Below are 25,308 nucleotides of genomic sequence, written 5' to 3' on the forward strand. Positions count from 1 at the left end.
TAAAGAAATTTTTCTAATCACACACTACACTCTTGCAAACAAACAAAGTGAGCTAAGTAACTAAGAGCCCATGGATAACCATGGATATAAAGGGTGCTAATACCTTCCCTTTGTATAACCTACCCCCGAACTCAAAATCTTTTTAAGGTCTTTCCTGTTCTTTTATGTCCTTTCCTTTTGGATAAAATAAAAGTCGGTGGCGACTCTTGCTATCCGCAACATTTAACTAAAGTCAGTTCTCCCACCGTGTTACAGTATGTAACCTTCTTTTCATTGTTATTTCCATTATAAAAAAAATATATATAATAAAATAATATTTCTTATAATATAGATTTATTTTAAGTTAAGTTCCAAATGTGAAAACCTTCTATTATCTATTCCCCTCAATTCTCTTGAGCCATAACAAAAATTTAACACACCCAATAAGTATAAAGGTCACTTATTTTATAAAACTTGAGTAAAATCAAAACAAAAATTATTACCGTAACTACGCTCTAAGAACCTCAACATGCCAGATCAGGATAAGTACCTATTATACAAATCCCTTGAACTTTTAGTCTTATAGTAACCCCGAGTAGTTTATACGAGAAGTCAGCACCATCTTAATAGCAAACTACGTGGAGAGCCGATGAATATAAGTGAATGATTCCCAAAGTAACAAATATATATATATATATATATATACATATATATATATATATATATATATATATATAATATATATATATATATATATATATATATATATATATATATATATATATATATATATATATATATATATCAGGAAATGCACTAATTAAGTTAGGTGATCCTTACCAGATCATTTAATCTAAAGGTTGCAGATCATACAAAAGCATAATATGAGAGATCCATTATGAGTTGGTTCAGCAGGTATCTGGTACTGAACTTGGTAGGGCGGACTACGGTCCGATCCCCCGCAATTTGCAATGGACTGAATAACGAAGTTATCCGACTTATGTACCAGAACTTCTAGCAAAAAGGGGATCAGAATCACTAACCGGTTACTCCACTATGTGCGCGAAAAGATAAAGGGCTTAATGTGATTTCGCTAGAATGAAAACGGGTGAAATAAGAGTAAAGGAACTAGGACAGCTATAATGGCATTACTCGACCTGGTTTGCATAAGGTGAGGTTATCTGAGGTTGTGACGGTGGTTGTTGATGTCAAGATTAAACTCAAGTTACTTCTAAACAAGTTTTACAGGCAACCTAGTACAAATTGATGTGTGTTTTGAAATTTCATCTGGCTAAAATTGTTAAAACAAGTTCTATACTGTATTTTGCTTGAGGACAAGCAAAGATCTAAGTATGGGAGTGTTTGATAACATGAAATTATATCACATTTTAGGACTTAATTCAATTAAATTATATTATTATTTGCTTCAATTTATTTCATTTTACTCGATATTACTCGGTATTTCCTTTCTATTTATCTCAGGTAGTCTATTTGAAGCAAAAGTAAAAAAAGGAAGAAAAGGAGGTGCAAAAAGAAGTTTTTGGAAACAAATAGCAAAAGCCAAGCCCAGCCCAAAAAGCACAGGCGCTGTGCCTGTGACGAGCGTCACAGAGGCTGTGACGAGCGTCACGCTATATACACTTGTGTGACGAGCGTCACACATGGTGTGACGGACGTCACACCATTCCCCTACATTTTTGGCATAAGGAACGCACAGACCACGTTGCACGCTTGACCCTTTTTCAAAGTGATGACTATATTTAAGGAAACGTTCGGAAAGCAGTTGCAAGAGGTAGCATATAAATAGTAGCTTTCTGGAAAGCTCTCGGGTCCACTCTCCTTCGCCGTTTTCGCTTTTTCACATTTTCTCTTTTTCCAGCAGCTTAAGCATACTTTTACAGTACTACTTTTACAATTTTTATATTGTTTCTTTTGCAATTCTATTTTCTTTTCTAGCATTTAATTAATTTTTCGCACAATAGTTTCTACACCGGAAACTATTGTGTACCTTTTACCGGATCTAACCTTACGTTAGAATCTAGTTTTTTTATTCCTTCGCTTTTATTTTTCTGCCTGATTGAAGAACTCAAGAACAAATCCAACCGGTCTGTGGTGGAGTGTTCAAGACTGCTATTTATTCAGGTTCTTTATTTATTTGTTGAATTTATATATGCTTGTTTTTATTATTAATTTATACTGCTTGCCTGCGATGAATCTGTTTATGCATGCTGATTATTTGGATCTGTTGAGTATGTCTGGCTAATTCATTTAGGTATCGGTATGTAAAGTAAGCGGAATTAAGAAATCAAAACTAAGTTAGTTTAATTAAGTTTAAAGTTAAAATCACTCTTTTTACGGTCTCAATTTACAGGTTTAATAACAAAGTTTTTGTACGAAAGTAAAAGACATAAAGAAGTTAGAATCAATAGAGCGAGAGTTTGAGGTTTTGACTGGACAGTGTAAATTGGACATTAATTCTAGATCAGGGCGAGAGCAATTTTTAGAGTTAATTAAATTCTAACCTTTTTCAAAAAGTATTTTTAAAGATTGAATGTGAGGACGAGAGTTAAGCATTTGAATTTAATTATATAACCTAAGTCAACAGAGCGAGAGTTTGAGATAAGGGTGTTTAAACGATTAGTGTTTTCTTAAAAAGAGTTTCTACGGATTCTATTGTTTTCAAAAAGTGGTTTTTGACTTAACTATAAGTGACAGCTACGTTAATATAAAATCATAGTTTATTCAACAGAGCGAGAGTTTGAGATAAAACTTTTAATTAATAGAGTCAACTGAAAAGATTCATTTTAAAACCAAGAAACCAACAAAGAATTGATTCCTTAATTACGACGAACTGCATACCGATATCCGCTTATTAGATATTAATTTTAGATCTTATTTTAGTTTTAGCTTTTTCCCCCAAACAATCAAAGTATTATCTGCCTTAGCTTTACGAAGTAACCTTAGATAACGGTATATCGATTCATAAGTCCCTGTGGGATCGATATCTTTTAAAACTACGCGATAGAACTGTGCACTTGCAGTTTGTACCCCAAATTCGACTCATAAAGTCGCGATCAACAACAATGCAATATTGATATTAAATAATGTATGTTAACAACACAAAATAATATGGATAATCTACGTATACTGCCTGATGCAGGATCAAAGGTTCAACGTCCCTGAGAATAAAGGTATATATAGTCTATAGTATCCTGCAGAAAACCCCATATCCCCCCTCACATGTAGGTTATATCCTTCAAAGGTAAACTAAAAGGGTTCCTAGAGTCAATGACCCATTTTGAGATACCATTGCCTTAGACGACTGACTCGTTGGACAATGATGCTCTCAAAAGGATCTATTCTAGGTGTGACGTGTCGTGTCAACCATGATCTCATAATAACTCCACGAATGTCAAATACGACTCTAGTCATATTACTATCATGTGTTTGTACTCAAACTCGAGTATAAACATTTTCTCTCATGTAACATAGCCCAACCCAACAGGGAGTATAATAGATAATATCCATAATATAAAGCAAATGAATATAATGATAAAGCGAGTAAAACACAAAGATAAACACCCTAAGCAAGCTAAGAAAGCAATCAAAACTAAACTCAACTCTTTTTAGCAACTAAGGAGTACTCCAAGTAGCAGGACTTCCCCAACAGAGTCGCCACCTGAAGCTAGTGGAAATATACCGAACGTATCGCATGCTCGAACATACAACAAAGTCGCTATCGAACTTTATTTATTCTCGAAGGAAAGGGATGATAACACGAAATTATATCATATTTTAGGACTTAATTCAATTAAATTCTATTATTATTTATTTCAGTTCACTTCATTTTATTAGATATTACGCGGTATTTTCTTCCTATTTGTCTCAGGTGGCTTATTTTGAAGCACAAGTAAAAATGGAAGAAAAGGAGGTGCAAAAAGGAGAGAAAATGAACCAAATGTCAAAGCCCAGCCCAAAGCACAAAACGCAGGTGCCGTGCATGTGACGGACGTCACAGAGGCTGTGACGAGCGTCACGCCTTGCACACTCCTGTGACGGACGTCACACATGGTGTGACGAACGTCACACCATTCCCCTACATTTTTGGCGCAAGGAACGCCTCAGAGACGTTGAGGGAGTATTGAGCCCTATATCCACGCCCAACTTTTATGCACGTTAAAGACCTTTTTGGAAGCGGAAGCGGTGACTCAAGCATCAATATAAATAGCCACTTGCAAAACCTAAAAGGGTTCCGAAGCTTTTCCACATTTTTTCCTTTGCCGTTTTCGCTTTTGCATATTTTCTTTTTCAGCAACTTAAGCATTATTGTTTCTTTATTATTTTTACGAGTTCTACACTATTTCCCTTGCAATTTCTATTTTCCTTTTTAGCATTTAGTTAATTCTTTTCGCACAATAGTTTCTACACCGGAAACTATTGTGTACCTTTTTACCGGATCTAACCTTACGTTAGAATCTAGTTTTTATTTCCTTCGTTTTAATTTGTTGTGTAATTGAAGAATCCAAGAACAAATCCTACCGGCTTGTGGTGGAGTGTTCAAGACTATTGTTTAACTCATTCAGGTTCTTTAATTATTATTTAATGCTTTGTTTTATTATTTATTTATATTATCTGCCTGGGATGAGTCTGTTTATGCATGATAAGTATTTTAGTTTGTTTAGCATGTCTGGCTAATTCGCTTAGATATCGGTATGTAAAGTAAGCGGAATGAGGAATCAAAACTAAGTCGGTTTAATCTAATTTAAAATTAAAATCACTCTTTTTACGGTCTCAATTTACAAGTTTAATAACAAAAGTTTTTACGAAAGTAAAAGACATAAAGAAGTTAAAATCAATAGAGCGAGAGTTTGAGGTTTTAACTGGACAGTGTAAATTAGACATTAATTCTAGATCAGGGCGAGAGCAAGTTTTAGAGTTAATTAAATTCCGATCTTTTCCAAAAAGTATTTTAAAGATTGAATGTGAGGACGAGAGTTAAGCATTCGAATTTAATTATATAACCTAAGTCAACAGAGCGAGAGTTTGAGATAAGGGTGTTTAAACGGTCAGTGTTTTCTTGAAAAGAGTTTCTATGGACTGTATTGCTTTCAAAAAATGGTTTTTGACTTAATTATAAGTGACAACTACATTAACATAAAATCATGGTTTATTCAACAGAGCGAGAGTTTGAGATAAAACTTTTAATCAATAAAGTCAACTGAAAAGATTTATTTTAAAACCAAGAAACCGACGAAGAATTGATTCCCTAATTACGACGAACTACATACCGATATCCGCTTTATTAATATTTAATCTAGATCTTAGTTTAGTTTTTAGCTTTTCCCCAAACAATCAAACATTATCCACCTTAGCTTTACGAAGTAACCTTAGATAACGGTATATCGATTCATAAGTCCCTGTGGGATCGATATCTTTTAAAACTAAGCGATAGAACTGTGCACTTGCAGTTTGTACCCCATTCTCGACTCACAAAGTCGAGCGATCAAGTTTTTGGCGCCGTTGCCGGGGACTTTTATTTAATCGATATCGTAACTCTTCCGTTACGCTGTAGAGACTAAGGTTTCTTTTTCTTATATTCTTTCTTTCGTTGATTTGTATGCCACGCACTCACTCACAAGGCGAACCGCTCTATTTACGAATCAACGATATCGAACTATATCTCCGAGTCCTACGACGAATTCGGGAATATCGTGCTGCAAACAATCTCCCTCCTGTAGAACTTCCTGATTTCAAAAACATTTTTCCTTCGATAACCGAGATGGCAGAACCAACTCGTGCTCTTAGAGATTACGCCGCTCCATCGCAAGATGAACCGCATTCAAGTATTGTTCCGCCCGCAATCGAAGCAAACAACTTCGAACTTAAACCTTCGCTGTTGCAGGCTGTGCAACAGAACCAATTCTCTGGAAATCCTACCGAGGATCCAAACCTTCATTTATCCGTATTTGTCCAATACGCTGATACTGTTAAAGCTAATGGTGTCACTTCAGAGGCAATTCGACTTCGTCTTTTTCCTTTCTCATTAAGAGATAGCGCTAGAAGATGGCTTCAGTCTCTCCCTTCAAACTCTGTCACCACATGGAACGAGTTGAAGAAAGTTTTTCTTGCCCGATACTTTCCGCCAAGCAAAACAGCTATGTTAAGAGCCCAGATAAACGGATTTAAACAGAAAGACAACGAGTCTCTTTTCGAAGCATGGGAAAGATACAAAGACATGATGAGACTTTGCCCACACCATGGTTTGGAAGATTGGTTAGTAATTCACACATTTTATAATGGTCTCTTGTACAACACAAGGTTAACAATAGACGCCGCTGCAGGTGGTGCACTAATGAACAAACCTTATGCTGATGCTTACCAGCTTATCGAGAGCATGGCCCAAAACCACTATCAGTGGGGAACCGAACGAACAATGGTGGAAAAACCTCAAACGAAAACTGGCATGTACGAGATAAGTAACCTTGATCACGTTAATGCAAAAGTGGATGCTCTGGTCCAGAAAATTGAAAGTTTAAATGTATCGCCTCCAACCGCCGTGGTTGCTATAACTCAGAATTGCGAGGTCTGTGGAATCCAAGGTCACACCCCTACGGATTGTCAACTCTTGACAGGAATCCAAGCAGAGCAAGTGAACTATGCTCAAGGAAGCCCCTACTCGCATACCTATAACTCAAATTGGAAGAACCATCCAAACTTTTCATATAAAAGTAATAATGCTTTGTACGCTCCTGGACAATCTCCAAATCAAGCCCCAGCTATACCTCCAGGATATCAGAAACCGAACCCATCCATGCCTAACAATAACGCCCCTAGGAAATCCAACTTGGAAATCATGATGGAAAACTTTATAGCTTCCCAACAACAAACCAATAAAGATTTCTTAAACCAGAATGTACACACTGGCGAACAACTTAAACAACTAGCAAGCAAAGTAGATGCCCTGGCTACCCATAACAAAATGCTGGAAACACAAATATCACAAGTAGCTCAACAACAAGCACCTACTGCTGCCCCAACTGGTACATTCCCTGGACAGCCCCAACCTAACCCGAGAAGCCACGCTCATGCAATTATATTAAGAAGTGGAACGGAAGTGGAAGGACCGTCTGATCCAAGGATAGAAAACCAAAACCCTAAGAAATCAACTGAGGAAAGTGAACCTAAGGAAAAGGAAGAGAGTAATAAGGAAACCCTAGAAAAGAAGGAACCTTATGTACCTCCACCACCTTACAAACCACCTATCCCTTACCCTCAAAGGCTTGTTAAAACCAAAGATGCGGGCCAATTTAGAAAATTTGTTGATCTCCTTAAACAATTAAACGTTACAATTCCGTTCACCGAAGCTATTACGCAGATGCCCTCATATGCTAAATTCTTAAAAGAAATTCTTTCTAATAAGAGGAAACTTGAAGATAGCGAAACCGTTACACTCCCTGCCGAATGTAGCGCTATAATCCAAAACATGCCTCCTAAACTCAAGGATCCGGGTAGTTTTTCTATACCCTGTCACATAGGAAAATTTGTCATCGACAAAGCCTTATGCGATTTAGGAGCCGGAACTAACGTTATGCCTTTATCCATATGTAAGAAACTGGAAATGGGAGAATTAAGACCAACCAAAATGTCTGTGCAACTAGCAGATCGTTCCATCAAATATCCTGTAGGAATTCTTGAAAACGTTCCCGTACGCATAGGTCAATTCTACATTCCAACTGATTTTACAATTATGGACATTAGAGAAGATGATATTACACCCATTATACTGGGAAGACCGTTTTTAGCAACTGCCGGTGCAATCATAGACGTAAAACGAGGACGACTCACCTTCGAAGTAGGTGAAGAGAAAATTGAGTTCATTCTTTCCCAATTCTTGAAAGCACCTGCAATAGAAGATACATGTTACTTCATGGATATCATCGATGAATGCATAAAAGAAGCAGAGTTAGGAGAAGACAAATCATCAGACTATCTTTTAAAAGACAAATCTAACCAATGTTTAGCGATAACATCGGACCCCACGCAATGTCTTAACAAACCAACCCTTGACCTGAAAACACTTCCCAAAAATCTGAGATATGAATTCCTAGACTTAGAACTTGAACGACCTGTGATAGTTAATGCAGACCTAGGAAGACTCGAAACAGAAAAACTCCTACATATCTTAAGAAAGTATCCAACCGCACTAGGTTACCACATCACCGATCTTAAAGGAATAAGTCCTTCTATTTGTATGCACCGCATCATGCTAGAAGAAGACTGTAAAACCTCTAGGGAACACCAGAGGAGACTAAATCCGATCATGAGTGAGGTAGTAAAGAAGGAAATAACCAAGTTATTAGAAGCAGGTATTATATATCCTATATCTGATAGCAAATGGGTTAGTCCTGTACACGTAGTACCAAAGAAAGGAGGCATAACCGTTATTGAAAACGAAAAAGGGGAAACTATAACTAAACGAATCGAATCGGGATGGAGAATGTGCATTGACTATAGGAAACTAAACAAAGCAACCCGAAAAGATCATTCCCTTTACCATTCATTGACCAGATGTTAGAACGATTAGCAAAACATTCACATTTCTGTTATCTAGACGGTTATTCAGGCTTCTTTCAAATACCAATTCACCCTGATGACCAAGAAAAGACAACGTTCACGTGCCCTTTTGGTACCTTCGCTTATAGACGAATGCCGTTTGGCCTGTGTAATGCTCCTGCAACCTTTCAAAGATGCATGATGGCAATTTTCGCCGACTTTCTCGAAAACATCATGGAAGTATTTATGGATGACTTTTCCGTATACGGACAAAGTTTTGAAGAATGCCTTGAAAACCTAGAAAGAGTTCTTGAGCGATGTGTAAAAGTAAACTTAGTACTTAACTGGGAGAAGTGCCATTTTATGGTACAAGAAGGAATCGTTTTAGGACACATCATCTCGAATAGAGGAATTGAAGTAGACAAAGCCAAAATAGAGGTAATCGAAAACCTTCAACCCCCAAGAACCGTGAGAGAAGTACGAAGCTTCTTAGGACACGCCGGTTTTTACCGACGATTCATCAAAGACTTCTCTAAGATAACTAAACCTTTAACCAGACTATTGATGAAAGATGCTGATTTCATATTCAACGATAACTGTTTAAAAGCATTTCAAGCGCTTAAGCAAGCATTGATCTCCGCACCCATAATGCAGACACCCGACTGGAATGAACCATTCGAAATAATGTGTGATGCCAGTGATTATGCTGTAGGTGCTGTTTTAGGACAACGAAAGGATAAAAAGCTTCACGTTATATATTACGCAAGTAGAACCCTAGATGAAGCGCAGATGAACTACGCCACTACCGAGAAAGAACTCCTAGCAGTTGTATTTGCGCTAGATAAATTTCGTTCTTACTTGGTCGGAGCCAAAATAATAGTTTACACTGATCACGCTGCTATCAAGTACCTTTTAACAAAAAAGGATGCTAAACCTAGACTCCTAAGATGGATCTTGTTGCTACAAGAGTTCGATTTAGAAATCAAAGACAAGAAAGGAACTGAAAACGTAGTAGCAGACCACCTCTCTAGACTTGAGAACCTTGAACCGGAAAGAACCTCAATTAACGATGATTTCTCGTACGATAAACTTATAGCTACTTTGGAAGAGAACAACTCCGACAAACAAGTAGAAACCACCTTAGCTATATCTGTCACACCATGGTACGCTGATCTCGTCAATTATTTAGCTGCCGGAATAGTTCCGCCTACTTTATCTTACCAGCAGAAGAAACGATTCTTCTACGATATAAAACACTATTACTGGGATGATCCCTTACTTTTCAAAAGGGGCCCCGATGGTATTTTCCGTCGATGTATACCCGAAGAAGAGGTAGAAAATATAATCCAACACTGCCACTCCGCTCCTTATGGTGGACACACAAGTACATCCAAGACCTGCTCTAAAATCCTACAAGCCAGCTTTTATTGGCCAACTATATGGAAGGACGTACATGCGGCTATTAAGGAATGTGATAGATGTCAACGCACAGGAAACATATCTAGACGTGACGAGATGCCACAAAAAGGTATTTTGGAAGTAGAGATCTTCGACGTGTGGGGAATAGACTTCATGGGACCTTTTCCATCCTCTTTCGGTAACAAATACATACTCGTGGCAGTTGACTACGTATCAAAATGGATCGAAGCTATAGCTTCTCCAACAGATGACACCCGAGTAGTAACTAGACTCTTTAAGAATATAATATTTCCGAGATTTGGCATCCCAAGAATAGTAGTCAGTGATGGTGGATCGCACTTTATATCCAAGGTACTCGAAAAACTATTGTTTAAATATGGCGTGAGACATAGGATAGCGACACCTTACCACCCTCAGACCAGTGGACAAGTGGAAGTATCTAACAGAGAAATCAAGCAAATACTAGAAAAAACAGTCGCCACTTCAAGGAAAGACTGGTCATTGAAATTACCAGAAGCTTTGTGGGCATACCGAACTGCTTATAAAACCCCCATAGGGACGACCCCATTTAAGCTCATATATGGAAAATCCTGCCACCTCCCGGTAGAATTAGAACATAAAGCCTATTGGGCTATTAGAAATCTGAATCTAAACTATAAAGCCGCCGGTGAAAAGAGAATCCTTGACATAAACGAATTAGAGGAACTCAGAAGAGACGCCTATGAAAATGCCAGAATCTACAAAGAAAGAACAAAACAATGGCATGACAAGCGTATATCAAGGAAAATCTTCAAGCAAGGCGACGCAGTCCTTTTATTTAACTCTAGACTAAAGTTATTCCCGGGAAAACTACAATCCAGATGGTCAGGTCCTTTTCATATCACTAACATCTTTCCCATTGAAGCGATAGAAATTAAAGGCAAATCCACAGAACCGTTCACCGTAAACGGGCAACGTCTAAAACACTATCACTATGCGGAAACCAATGGAGATTCGCAAATCCTACACTTAGACGAAATGCCTCCAGGATTAATAGATTATATTTAACAGTTTCTTTGTCGAGCTTGCGACATTTAAACAAAGCGCTTAGTGGGAGACAACCCACAATTATTTTATTATTTCCTTATATTATTATTATTATCTTCCTATTTCTTCCTTAATTATTCTTTTAATTTCTGTTTAGTATTCATTCCTAATTCATTTTAATTTATTAAAAAACTTTTCTCTTCTTTCGGCATTTGGCCAAATCCTGACTAAAACTCATGTTTTCTTTTCTCTAGCTAACACTAACCAGATGGGACATATTGATCGTATGGGTATCAAATTCAGAGGAATGGCTCAGAAACAAAAGTTTGACGAACTAACCACTAGAGAGATGCTACCTAGTTTGTATGCCGATGACTGGGATATGACTGCCCTTGGACTAAGAGAAAGTGTCCTGTATTTGCTGAATCAGATAGGATGGGAGACATCCCCTATCCTAAGACATTTCACCACCTACCGGAGACTCACACTAGAATTCCTTAGCTCATTAATCTATCTACCTAGCCATGGAAAAGGAATTAGCAGAGGTTTTATCCAGTTCAGAATGTTCAACATGGAGTACCAATTTAATATTAGAGACTTTACCAACCTTTTGGGTTTTCCTACCTCCTTTGACACATTCACAGTAAGCCAGGAAGAACTTTTTGAATATAGAGAACTTGAACACTTTTGGGGTAAGTTGACTGGAAATGACGAGCCCGAGGAACATGAGTTTCTCTCTGGAAACATACACAACCCGGCCTTTCGCTATTTCCATAAGATCCTGACCCACACTTTATTTGGGAAGAAGCCAAACAGTACTTCAGTTTCACGTGATGAACTCTTCATCATATTTTGTGCTTCCCAGAACCGTCCAAGTAAACGGTGCCACTTTTATGTTAGCTAATTTGGACGACCTTATCCAAGACGAGCGAGCACCAATCCGAATAGGCGGTTTGATAACTATGATAGGTGATGCTATTGGATTACGTCAGCCTATGCTTGACCTAAGCCCTTTTTGTGGCATTACTACTATGAGTATACCCTTCCTCTTCAACACTATGTTTATAGCAAACCTAGGGTCTGACGAGTTTGAGCTTATTATTGATAACCAAGTTCTTTGCCTATTCACCATGCCCGATCCTAGGACTAGTGTTCATAACCGCAATAACTGGCTCTACAACCTGAACGAAACCCCCTCTCCTGCTAGATCCACTAAATCCCTCCAGGACTATGAGATTTGTGATGACTATGAGACTTATGATGACCAGATCCCTTATGCTGAATCTGACCCTCAGACACCATCTGGCTATTATGATATTGACCCTCCTCCTCAGCCTGTTCAGACCGAAGAATCAGCAGTATCCGACCTCCAGCATCATATGCCCGGAACTGATTATAACACCGCCATTGAAGCTTTGATGTCAGAACAAGACGCCCTCAGAGAAGAATTTACTGACATGAGACACGAAGTCCTAGGGTACATGAGCAGTATGACAGATCAGTTTCACGAGTTGCTACATCGTGTTAACTCTTTTGCTCCTCCGGACAGAGATCGTGCAGATGGATAGTATTTATTTATTTTTCTTAGCTATTTAGTTTTAAGTTAGATTATTCATTAATGTTATTTGAATTCATGTTCGCATTTGTTTCCTTTTCGCATTTCTTTTGTTCTTCTTTCCAATATTACATTATGATCATTTGATTGAAGCTATTTATTTAATTTTATTATGCAATAGCTATTATATTCTCTACTGTTGTTGCCCATAACCTAAAGGAATTATTCATGCAATATTATGCAAAGTAGAAAAGCATGCAAGATAAATTAATTAGCAAGATAAAATAATCTAAAAAAAAAAGAAAAAAAAAAAATAATAAAAATAAATCCATTACCAAAGTAATTCTGTAGAACGCCACTGAAGCCTTGCCAAAAGGAATGTGTGACGAGCGTCACACAATCTATGACGGACGGCACGCCAAGAGCCTGTTACGACCGTCACACCCCTGTGACGAGCGTAACACCTTTCTGACTAGGTGAACGTTACATAGCCGTTGGAGACGAACGTTACACCCTTCATTTTTTATCTTCCCCATTTATTCACATTTACCCACATTTATTTACTTTTCAACCACCTCTTTTTCCAACTTCCAAATTCTTTTCCTATAAATACCCATCAAAACCTCCCTTCATTCACCACAAACCATTCTCTCCTATCAAATACATTTCTTTTCTTTCCAATTTACCTCCTTCAAATTCATTCATCACTATGGCGGGAAACCAGAATTTCGGAAATATCATCTTCCGATCCGAAGATGAAAATTATCAAAGGGAGCAATTCGAGTGTTTCCAACAGCGAGGCGTCGTTTCCACCAGGTATCCCGATTTAACTTGTTTACAACAATTAGGATTACTCCAAGGTATCGAATGGATGCTCCGCCTAGCCGACTTAACCTTCCTTTGCACTCATAATCAACCCGCCTACCCATCCCTAACCTTAGAATTCTTAAGCTCATACGCATACACCACTCCCGCCGGTGAAGACGAATTCTTAACCGGCACCGCAACTTTCCGTATGTTTAACACCGAGTACTCCTTAACCCAAAACCAATTGAGTACCATGCTACAATTTCCCATAGAAGGTCAGGTGCACCCCAGAATCCCACCAAACTCAAACTGGAACACAGTTGACGTTTTCGACCTTTTCAAGAAAATTTCCGGTATAGATGCCTACAACTGGGAAGAGCTCCTTCTTTCCCATATACATAACCCAACTATCCGGTACTTTATCCGCATCTTGCAAAACACAGTTTTGGAAGACCGAACAACAGCAAGGTCAACTCAAAGGAGTTATTCTTCCTCCAATGCGTCTTCGAACCGGATACTAAGGTAAACGCCGCCTCCTTTCTATTTCATCATATCCGCACCTTATGTGCTAGAGGCCGGCAACCTTTTATAATTGGTGGATTAGTTACCACCATAGCACTTGGCCTAAACCTAGGGGATAAACTCCAAACCTTAGAATCCCTACCCCCCCTATTTATGGATATCAGCTACTGTCCCAAGCGTCTGATTAAGAACAGAGTAGGCGGAGGATATTATCTTATGGTGAACAACCAGGCAGTCCCAAGCGTTGTTCTACCCAATATCGCCCTAACTGATGTCACAAACCCCGACCGCCACCTCTATGATCTAAACGCTCCCGAAGCCACCGAGCCTTCACAAACAAGCCCGCCCACAGACGAGTTTGACGATATGGAGCAAGGTGATCATGCTCCTGCACAACAATCAGTCCCGCTCAACCCTTCCGGTAATGCAACTGGCCCATCCTCCCAACGTCGTCGACGAAGAAGGCCTGCAACCAACGACGACATCATGGATGCTATTGATGGTATGCAGGCACAGAATGTCGAGATGATGCAAATGATGCGTCAAATGCAACAACAACAGGATGCTAGGAATGCCATAACCGACCAGCGGTTTACTGAGTTGTTCAGCAGGTTCGACAACTTAGACTTACGTCAGAGATCACCTGGCCCAAGAACCAGAGGCGGAAGGCAGCCTTAGTTGTAGTTTTTTTTTTTTCCCTTTCCATATTGTATTTCATTTCCTTAAAACATTGGGGACAATGTTTAGTTTAAGTATGGGGGGGAAACCATGTTCTTTCTATTTCCATTTTTTTCAAGTATGTACCTTTCCTTTCATTGCTATTTAATTATTAAAAAAAAAAAAAATCTATTATTTTAAGTTAAGTCCCGAGTGTGAACAAATTTCTATTATCTATTCCCTCAAACTTTCATGAGCCACAACAAAAATTCAACACCCAATAAGTATAAAGGTTGCTCATCTTATCGATCTTGAGACGAATTAAGACAAAGACCACTACCGCCAAACACTCTAAACGAACCTCAACATGTTAGATCAGGATAAGTACCTATTATACCAATCCCTTGAACTTTTAACTTTATAGTAACCCCGAGTAGTTTATACAAGAAGTCAGCACCATCCTAATAGCAAACTACGTGGAGAGCCGATGAATATAAGTGAATGATTCCCAAAGTAACAAAAAAATATATATATATAAATATATCAGGAAATGCACTAAGTAAGTTAGGTGATCCTTACCAGATCATTTAATCTAAAGGTTGCAGATCATACAAAAGCATAAGATGAGAGATCCATTATGAGTTGGTTCAGTAGGTATCTGGTACTGAACTTGGTAGGGCGGACTACGGTCCGATCCACCGCAATTTGCATGGACTGAATAACGAAGTTATCCGACTTATGTACCAGAACTTCAAGCTAAAAAGGGAATCAGAATCGCTGATCGGTTACTCCACTATGTGCGCGAAAAGATAAAGGGCTTAATGTGATTTCGCTAGAATGAAAACGGGTGAAATAAGAGTAAAGGAACCAGGATAGCTATCATAGTGTACTTGAACTGATTTGCATAAGGCAGGGTTATCTAGGTTGTGACGGTGGTTGTTGATGTCAAGATTAAACTCAAGTTGCTTCTAAACTAAATCCACTTGCAACCTATTACGAATTGATGTGTGTTTTGAAATTTTATCTGGCTAAAACCTTTAACGAGTTCTATACTGAATTTTGCTTGAGGACAAGCAAAGATCTAAGTATGGGGGAGTTTGATAACACGAAATTATATCATATTTTAGGACTTAATTCAATTAAATTTTATTATTATTTATTTCAGTTCACTTCATTTTATTAGATATTACGCGGTATTTTCTTCCTATTTGTCTCAGGTGGCTTATTTTGAATCACAAGTAAAAATGGAAGAAAAGGAGGTGCAAAAAGGAGAGAAAATGAACCAAATGTCAAAGCCCAGCCCAAAGCACAAAACGCAGGTGCCGTGCATGTGACGGACGTCACAGAGGCTGTGACGAGCGTCACGCCTTGCACACTCCTGTGACGGACGTCACACATGGTGTGACGAACGTCACACCATTCCCCTACATTTTTGGCGCAAGGAACGCCTCAGAGACGTTGAGGGAGTATTGAGCCCTATATCCACGCCCAACTTTTATGCACGTTAAAGACCTTTTTGGAAGCGGAAGCGGTGACTCAAGCATCAATATAAATAGCCACTTGCAAAACCTAAAAGGGTTCCGAAGCTTTTCCACATTTTTTCCTTTGCCGTTTTCGCTTTTGCATATTTTCTTTTTCAGCAACTTAAGCATTATTGTTTCTTTATTATTTTTACGAGTTCTACACTATTTCCCTTGCAATTTCTATTTTCCTTTTTAGCATTTAGTTAATTCTTTTCGCACAATAGTTTCTACACCGGAAACTATTGTGTACCTTTTTACCGGATCTAACCTTACGTTAGAATCTAGTTTTTATTTCCTTCGTTTTAATTTGTTGTGTAATTGAAGAATCCAAGAACAAATCCTACCGGCTTGTGGTGGAGTGTTCAAGACTATTGTTTAACTCATTCAGGTTCTTTAATTATTATTTAATGCTTTGTTTTATTATTTATTTATATTATCTGCCTGGGATGAGTCTGTTTATGCATGATAAGTATTTTAGTTTGTTTAGCATGTCTGGCTAATTCGCTTAGATATCGGTATGTAAAGTAAGCGGAATGAGGAATCAAAACTAAGTCGGTTTAATCTAATTTAAAATTAAAATCACTCTTTTTACGGTCTCAATTTACAAGTTTAATAACAAAAGTTTTTACGAAAGTAAAAGACATAAAGAAGTTAAAATCAATAGAGCGAGAGTTTGAGGTTTTAACTGGACAGTGTAAATTAGACATTAATTCTAGATCAGGGCGAGAGCAAGTTTTAGAGTTAATTAAATTCCAATCTTTTCCAAAAAGTATTTTTAAAGATTGAATGTGAGGACGAGAGTTAAGCATTCGAATTTAATTATATAACCTAAGTCAACAGAGCGAGAGTTTGAGATAAGGGTGTTTAAACGGTCAGTGTTTTCTTGAAAAGAGTTTCTATGGACTGTATTGCTTTCAAAAAATGGTTTTTGACTTAATTATAAGTGACAACTACATTAACATAAAATCATGGTTTATTCAACAGAGCGAGAGTTTGAGATAAAACTTTTAATCAATAAAGTCAACTGAAAAGATTTATTTTAAAACCAAGAAACCGACGAAGAATTGATTCCCTAATTACGACGAACTACATACCGATATCCGCTTTATTAATATTTAATCTAGATCTTAGTTTAGTTTTTAGCTTTTCCCCAAACAATCAAACATTATCCACCTTAGCTTTACGAAGTAACCTTAGATAACGGTATATCGATTCATAAGTCCCTGTGGGATCGATATCTTTTAAAACTAAGCGATAGAACTGTGCACTTGCAGTTTGTACCCCATTCTCGACTCACAAAGTCGAGCGATCAAGTTTTTGGCGCCGTTGCCGGGGACTTTTATTTAATCGATATCGTAACTCTTCCGTTACGCTGTAGAGACTAAGGTTTCTTTTTCTTATATTCTTTCTTTCGTTGATTTGTATGCCACACACTCACTCACAAGGCGAACCGCTCTATTTACGAATCAACGATATCGAACTATATCTCCGAGTCCTACGACGAATTCGGGAATATCGTGCTGCAAACAATCTCCCTCCTGTAGAATTCCTGATTTCAAAAACATTTTTCCTTCGATAACCGAGATGGCAGAACCAGCTCGTGCTCTTAGAGATTACGCCGCTCCATCGCAAGATGAACCGCATTCAAGTATTGTTCCGCCCGCAATCGAAGCAAACAACTTCGAACTTAAACCTTCGCTGTTGCAGGCTGTGCAACAGAACCAATTCTCTGGAAATCCTACCGAGGATCCAAACCTTCATTTATCCGTATTTGTCCAATACGCTGATACTGTTAAAGCTAATGGTGTCACTTCAGAGGCAATTCGACTTCGTCTTTTTCCTTTCTCATTAAGAGATAGCGCTAGAAGATGGCTTCAGTCTCTCCCTTCAAACTCTGTCACCACATGGAACGAGTTGAAGAAAGTTTTTCTTGCCCGATACTTTCCGCCAAGCAAAACAGCTATGTTAAGAGCCCAGATAAACGGATTTAAACAGAAAGACAACGAGTCTCTTTTCGAAGCATGGGAAAGATACAAAGACATGATGAGACTTTGCCCACACCATGGTTTGGAAGATTGGTTAGTAATTCACACATTTTATAATGGTCTCTTGTACAACACAAGGTTAACAATAGACGCCGCTGCAGGTGGTGCACTAATGAACAAACCTTATGCTGATGCTTACCAGCTTATCGAGAGCATGGCCCAAAACCACTATCAGTGGGGAACCGAACGAACAATGGTGGAAAAACCTCAAACGAAAACTAGCATGTACGAGATAAGTAACCTTGATCACGTTAATGCAAAAGTGGATGCTCTGGTCCAGAAAATTGAAAGTTTAAATGTATCGCCTCCAACCGCCGTGGTTGCTATAACTCAGAATTGCGAGGTCTGTGGAATCCAAGGTCACACCCCTACGGATTGTCAACTCTTGACAGGAATCCAAGCAGAGCAAGTGAACTATGCTCAAGGAAGCCCCTACTCGCATACCTATAACTCAAATTGGAAGAACCATCCAAACTTTTCATATAAAAGTAATAATGCTTTGTACGCACCTGGACAATCTCCAAATCAAGCCCCAGCTATACCTCCAGGATATCAGAAACCGAACCCATCCATGCCTAACAATAACGCCCCTAGGAAATCCAACTTGGAAATCATGATGGAAAACTTTATAGCTTCCCAACAACAAACCAATAAAGATTTCTTAAACCAGAATGTACACACTGGCGAACAACTTAAACAACTAGCAAGCAAAGTAGATGCCCTGGCTACCCATAACAAAATGCTGGAAACACAAATATCACAAGTAGCTCAACAACAAGCACCTACTGCTGCCCCAACTGGTACATTCCCTGGACAGCCCCAACCTAACCCGAGAAGCCACGCTCATGCAATTATATTAAGAAGTGGAACGGAAGTGGAAGGACCGTCTGATCCAAGGATAGAAAACCAAAACCCTAAGAAATCAACTGAGGAAAGTGAACCTAAGGAAAAGGAAGAGAGTAATAAGGAAACCCTAGAAAAGAAGGAACCTTATGTACCTCCACCACCTTACAAACCACCTATCCCTTACCCTCAAAGGCTTGTTAAAACCAAAGATGCGGGCCAATTTAGAAAATTTGTTGATCTCCTTAAACAATTAAACGTTACAATTCCGTTCACCGAAGCTATTACGCAGATGCCCTCATATGCTAAATTCTTAAAAGAAATTCTTTCTAATAAGAGGAAACTTGAAGATAGCGAAACCGTTACACTCCCTGCCGAATGTAGCGCTATAATCCAAAACATGCCTCCTAAACTCAAGGATCCGGGTAGTTTTTCTATACCCTGTCACATAGGAAAATTTGTCATCGACAAAGCCTTATGCGATTTAGGAGCCGGAACTAACGTTATGCCTTTATCCATATGTAAGAAATTGGAAATGGGAGAATTAAGACCAACCAAAATGTCTGTGCAACTAGCAGATCGTTCCATCAAATATCCTGTAGGAATTCTTGAAAACGTTCCCGTACGCATAGGTCAATTCTACATTCCAACTGATTTTACAATTATGGACATTAGAGAAGATGATATTACACCCATTATACTGGGAAGACCGTTTTTAGCAACTGCCGGTGCAATCATAGACGTAAAACGAGGACGACTCACCTTCGAAGTAGGTGAAGAGAAAATTGAGTTCATTCTTTCCCAATTCTTGAAAGCACCTGCAATAGAAGATACATGTTACTTCATGGATATCATCGATGAATGCATAAAAGAAGCAGAGTTAGGAGAAGACAAATCATCAGACTATCTTTTAAAAGACAAATCTAACCAATGTTTAGCGATAACATCGGACCCCACGCAATGTCTTAACAAACCAACCCTTGACCTGAAAACACTTCCCAAAAATCTGAGATATGAATTCCTAGACTTAGAACTTGAACGACCTGTGATAGTTAATGCAGACCTAGGAAGACTCGAAACAGAAAAACTCCTACATATCTTAAGAAAGTATCCAACCGCACTAGGTTACCACATCACCGATCTTAAAGGAATAAGTCCTTCTATTTGTATGCACCGCATCATGCTAGAAGAAGACTGTAAAACCTCTAGGGAACACCAGAGGAGACTAAATCCGATCATGAGTGAGGTAGTAAAGAAGGAAATAACCAAGTTATTAGAAGCAGGTATTATATATCCTATATCTGATAGCAAATGGGTTAGTCCTGTACACGTAGTACCAAAGAAAGGAGGCATAACCGTTATTGAAAACGAAAAAGGGGAAACTATAACTAAACGAATCGAATCGGGATGGAGAATGTGCATTGACTATAGGAAACTAAACAAAGCAACCCGAAAAGATCATTCCCCTTTACCATTCATTGACCAGATGTTAGAACGATTAGCAAAACATTCGCATTTCTGTTATCTAGACGGTTATTCAGGCTTCTTTCAAATACCAATTCACCCTGATGACCAAGAAAAGACAACGTTCACGTGCCCTTTTGGTACCTTCGCTTATAGACGAATGCCGTTTGGCCTGTGTAATGCTCCTGCAACCTTTCAAAGATGCATGATGGCAATTTTCGCCGACTTTCTCGAAAACATCATGGAAGTATTTATGGATGACTTTTCCGTATACGGACAAAGTTTTGAAGAATGCCTTGAAAACCTAGAAAGAGTTCTTGAGCGATGTGTAAAAGTAAACTTAGTACTTAACTGGGAGAAGTGCCATTTTATGGTACAAGAAGGAATCGTTTTAGGACACATCATCTCGAATAGAGGAATTGAAGTAGACAAAGCCAAAATAGAGGTAATCGAAAACCTTCAACCCCCAAGAACCGTGAGAGAAGTACGAAGCTTCTTAGGACACGCCGGTTTTTACCGACGATTCATCAAAGACTTCTCTAAGATAACTAAACCTTTAACCAGACTATTGATGAAAGATGCTGATTTCATATTCAACGATAACTGTTTAAAAGCATTTCAAGCGCTTAAGCAAGCATTGATCTCCGCACCCATAATGCAGACACCCGACTGGAATGAACCATTCGAAATAATGTGTGATGCCAGCGATTATGCTGTAGGTGCTGTTTTAGGACAACGAAAGGATAAAAAGCTTCACGTTATATATTACGCAAGTAGAACCCTAGATGAAGCGCAGATGAACTACGCCACTACCGAGAAAGAACTCCTAGCAGTTGTATTTGCGCTAGATAAATTTCGTTCTTACTTGGTCGGAGCCAAAATAATAGTTTACACTGATCACGCTGCTATCAAGTACCTTTTAACAAAAAAGGATGCTAAACCTAGACTCCTAAGATGGATCTTGTTGCTACAAGAGTTCGATTTAGAAATCAAAGACAAGAAAGGAACTGAAAACGTAGTAGCAGACCACCTCTCTAGACTTGAGAACCTTGAACCGGAAAGAACCTCAATTAACGATGATTTCTCGTACGATAAACTTATAGCTACTTTGGAAGAGAACAACTCCGACAAACAAGTAGAAACCACCTTAGCTATATCTGTCACACCATGGTACGCTGATCTCGTCAATTATTTAGCTGCCGGAATAGTTCCGCCTACTTTATCTTACCAGCAGAAGAAACGATTCTTCTACGATATAAAACACTATTACTGGGATGATCCCTTACTTTTCAAAAGGGGCCCCGATGGTATTTTCCGTCGATGTATACCCGAAGAAGAGGTAGAAAATATAATCCAACACTGCCACTCCGCTCCTTATGGTGGACACACAAGTACATCCAAGACCTGCTCTAAAATCCTACAAGCCGGCTTTTATTGGCCAACTATATGGAAGGACGTACATGCGGCTATTAAGGAATGTGATAGATGTCAACGCACAGGAAACATATCTAGACGTGACGAGATGCCACAAAAAGGTATTTTGGAAGTAGAGATCTTCGACGTGTGGGGAATAGACTTCATGGGACCTTTTCCATCCTCTTTCGGTAACAAATACATACTCGTGGCAGTTGACTACGTATCAAAATGGATCGAAGCTATAGCTTCTCCAACAGATGACACCCGAGTAGTAACTAGACTCTTTAAGAATATAATATTTCCGAGATTTGGCATCCCAAGAATAGTAGTCGGTGATGGTGGATCGCACTTTATATCCAAGGTACTCGAAAAACTATTGTTTAAATATGGCGTGAGACATAGGATAGCGACACCTTACCACCCTCAGACCAGTGGACAAGTGGAAGTATCTAACAGAGAAATCAAGCAAATACTAGAAAAAACAGTCGCCACTTCAAGGAAAGACTGGTCATTGAAATTACCAGAAGCTTTGTGGGCATACCGAACTGCTTATAAAACCCCCATAGGGACGACCCCATTTAAGCTCATATATGGAAAATCCTGCCACCTCCCGGTAGAATTAGAACATAAAGCCTATTGGGCTATTAGAAATCTGAATCTAAACTATAAAGCCGCCGGTGAAAAGAGAATCCTTGACATAAACGAATTAGAGGAACTCAGAAGAGACGCCTATGAAAATGCCAGAATCTACAAAGAAAGAACAAAACAATGGCATGACAAGCGTATATCAAGGAAAATCTTCAAGCAAGGCGACGCAGTCCTTTTATTTAACTCTAGACTAAAGTTATTCCCGGGAAAACTACAATCCAGATGGTCAGGTCCTTTTCATATCACTAACATCTTTCCCATTGAAGCGATAGAAATTAAAGGCAAATCCACAGAACCGTTCACCGTAAACGGGCAACGTCTAAAACACTATCACTATGCGGAAACCAATGGAGATTCGCAAATCCTACACTTAGACGAAATGCCTCCAGGATTAATAGATTATATTTAACAGTTTCTTTGTCGAGCTTGCGACATTTAAACAAAGCGCTTAGTGGGAGACAACCCACAATTATTTTATTATTTCCTTATATTATTATTATTATCTTCCTATTTCTTCCTTAATTATTCTTTTAATTTCTGTTTAGTATTCATTCCTAATTCATTTTAATTTATTAAAAAACTTTTCTCTTCTTTCGGCATTTGGCCAAATCCTGACTAAAACTCATGTTTTCTTTTCTCTAGCTAACACTAACCAGATGGGACATATTGATCGTATGGGTATCAAATTCAGAGGAATGGCTCAGAAACAAAAGTTTGACGAACTAACCACTAGAGAGATGCTACCTAGTTTGTATGCCGATGACTGGGATATGACTGCCCTTGGACTAAGAGAAAGTGTCTTGTATTTGCTGAATCAGATAGGATGGGAGACATCCCCTATCCTAAGACATTTCACCACCTACCGGAGACTCACACTAGAATTCCTTAGCTCATTAATCTATCTACCTAGCCATGGAAAAGGAATTAGCAGAGGTTTTATCCAGTTCAGAATGTTCAACATGGAGTACCAATTTAATATTAGAGACTTTACCAACCTTTTAGGTTTTCCTACCTCCTTTGACACATTCACAGTAAGCCAGGAAGAACTTTTTGAATATAGAGAACTTGAACACTTTTGGGGTAAGTTGACTGGAAATGACGAGCCCGAGGAACATGAGTTTCTCTCTGGAAACATACACAACCCGGCCTTTCGCTATTTCCATAAGATCCTGACCCACACTTTATTTGGGAAGAAGCCAAACAGTACTTCAGTTTCACGTGATGAACTCTTCATCATATTTTGTGCTTCCCAGAACCGTCCAAGTAAACGGTGCCACTTTTATGTTAGCTAATTTGGACTACCTTATCCAAGACGAGCGAGCACCAATCCGAATAGGCGGTTTGATAACTATGATAGGTGATGCTATTGGATTACGTCAGCCTATGCTTGACCTAAGCCCTTTTTGTGGCATTACTACTATGAGTATACCCTTCCTCTTCAACACTATGTTTATAGCAAACCTAGGGTCTGACGAGTTTGAGCTTATTATTGATAACCAAGTTCTTTGCCTATTCACCATGCCCGATCCTAGGACTAGTGTTCATAACCGCAATAACTGGCTCTACAACCTGAACGAAACCCCCTCTCCTGCTAGATCCACTGAATCCCTCCAGGACTATGAGATTTGTGATGACTATGAGACTTATGATGACCAGATCCCTTATGCTGAATCTGACCCTCAGACACCATCTGGCTATTATGATATTGACCCTCCTCCTCAGCCTGTTCAGACCGAAGAATCAGCAGTATCCGACCTCCAGCATCATATGCCCGGAACTGATTATAACACCGCCATTGAAGCTTTGATGTCAGAACAAGACGCCCTCAGAGAAGAATTTACTGACATGAGACACGAAGTCCTAGGGTACATGAGCAGTATGACAGATCAGTTTCACGAGTTGCTACATCGTGTTAACTCTTTTGCTCCTCCGGCCAGAGATCGTGCAGATGGATAGTATTTATTTATTTTTCTTAGCTATTTAGTTTTAAGTTAGATTATTCATTAATGTTATTTGAATTCATGTTCGCATTTGTTTCCTTTTCGCATTTCTTTTGTTCTTCTTTCCAATATTACATTATGATCATTTTATTGAAGCTATTTATTTAATTTTATTATGCAATAGCTATTATATTCTCTACTGTTGTTGCCCATAACCTAAAGGAATTATTCATGCAATATTATGCAAAGTAGAAAAGCATGCAAGATAAATTAATTAGCAAGATAAAATAATCTATAAAAAAAAAAGAGAAAAAAAACAAAATAATAAAAATAAATCCATTACCAAAGTAATTCTGTAGAACGCCACTGAAGCCTTGCCAAAAGGAATGTGTGACGAGCGTCACACAATCTATGACGGACGGCACGCCAAGAGCCTGTTACGACCGTCACACCCCTGTGACGAGCGTAACACCTTTCTGACTAGGTGAACGTTACATAGCCGTTGGAGACGAACGTTACACCCTTCATTTTTTTATCTTCCCCATTTATTCACATTTACCCACATTTATTTACTTTTCAACCACCTCTTTTTCCAACTTCCAAATTCTTTTCCTATAAATACCCATCAAAACCTCTCTTCATTCACCACAAACCATTCTCTCCTATCAAATACATTTCTTTTCTTTCCAATTTACCTCCTTCAAATTCATTCATCACTATGGCGGGAAACCAGAATTTCGGAAATATCATCTTCCGATCCGAAGATGAAAATTATCAAAGGGAGCAATTCGAGTGTTTCCAACAGCGAGGCGTCGTTTCCACCAGGTATCCCGATTTAACTTGTTTACAACAATTAGGATTACTCCAAGGTATCGAATGGATGCTCCGCCTAGCCGACTTAACCTTCCTTT

General features: G+C 38.6%; 2 pseudogenes; both read right to left on the reverse strand.

Moving 5' to 3' along the window:
• Positions 1-6,143: 6,143 nt before the first annotated feature.
• On the reverse strand, positions 6,144-6,243 carry LOC127116487 (uncharacterized; annotated as a pseudogene).
• An 11,767-nt stretch (positions 6,244-18,010) lies between these two features.
• On the reverse strand, positions 18,011-18,110 carry LOC127116488 (uncharacterized; annotated as a pseudogene).
• Positions 18,111-25,308: the final 7,198 nt, after the last annotated feature.

This window comes from Lathyrus oleraceus, chromosome 1 (genome assembly GCF_024323335.1).
Source record: "Lathyrus oleraceus cultivar Zhongwan6 chromosome 1, CAAS_Psat_ZW6_1.0, whole genome shotgun sequence".
Classification (NCBI taxonomy): Eukaryota; Viridiplantae; Streptophyta; class Magnoliopsida; order Fabales; family Fabaceae; genus Lathyrus; species Lathyrus oleraceus.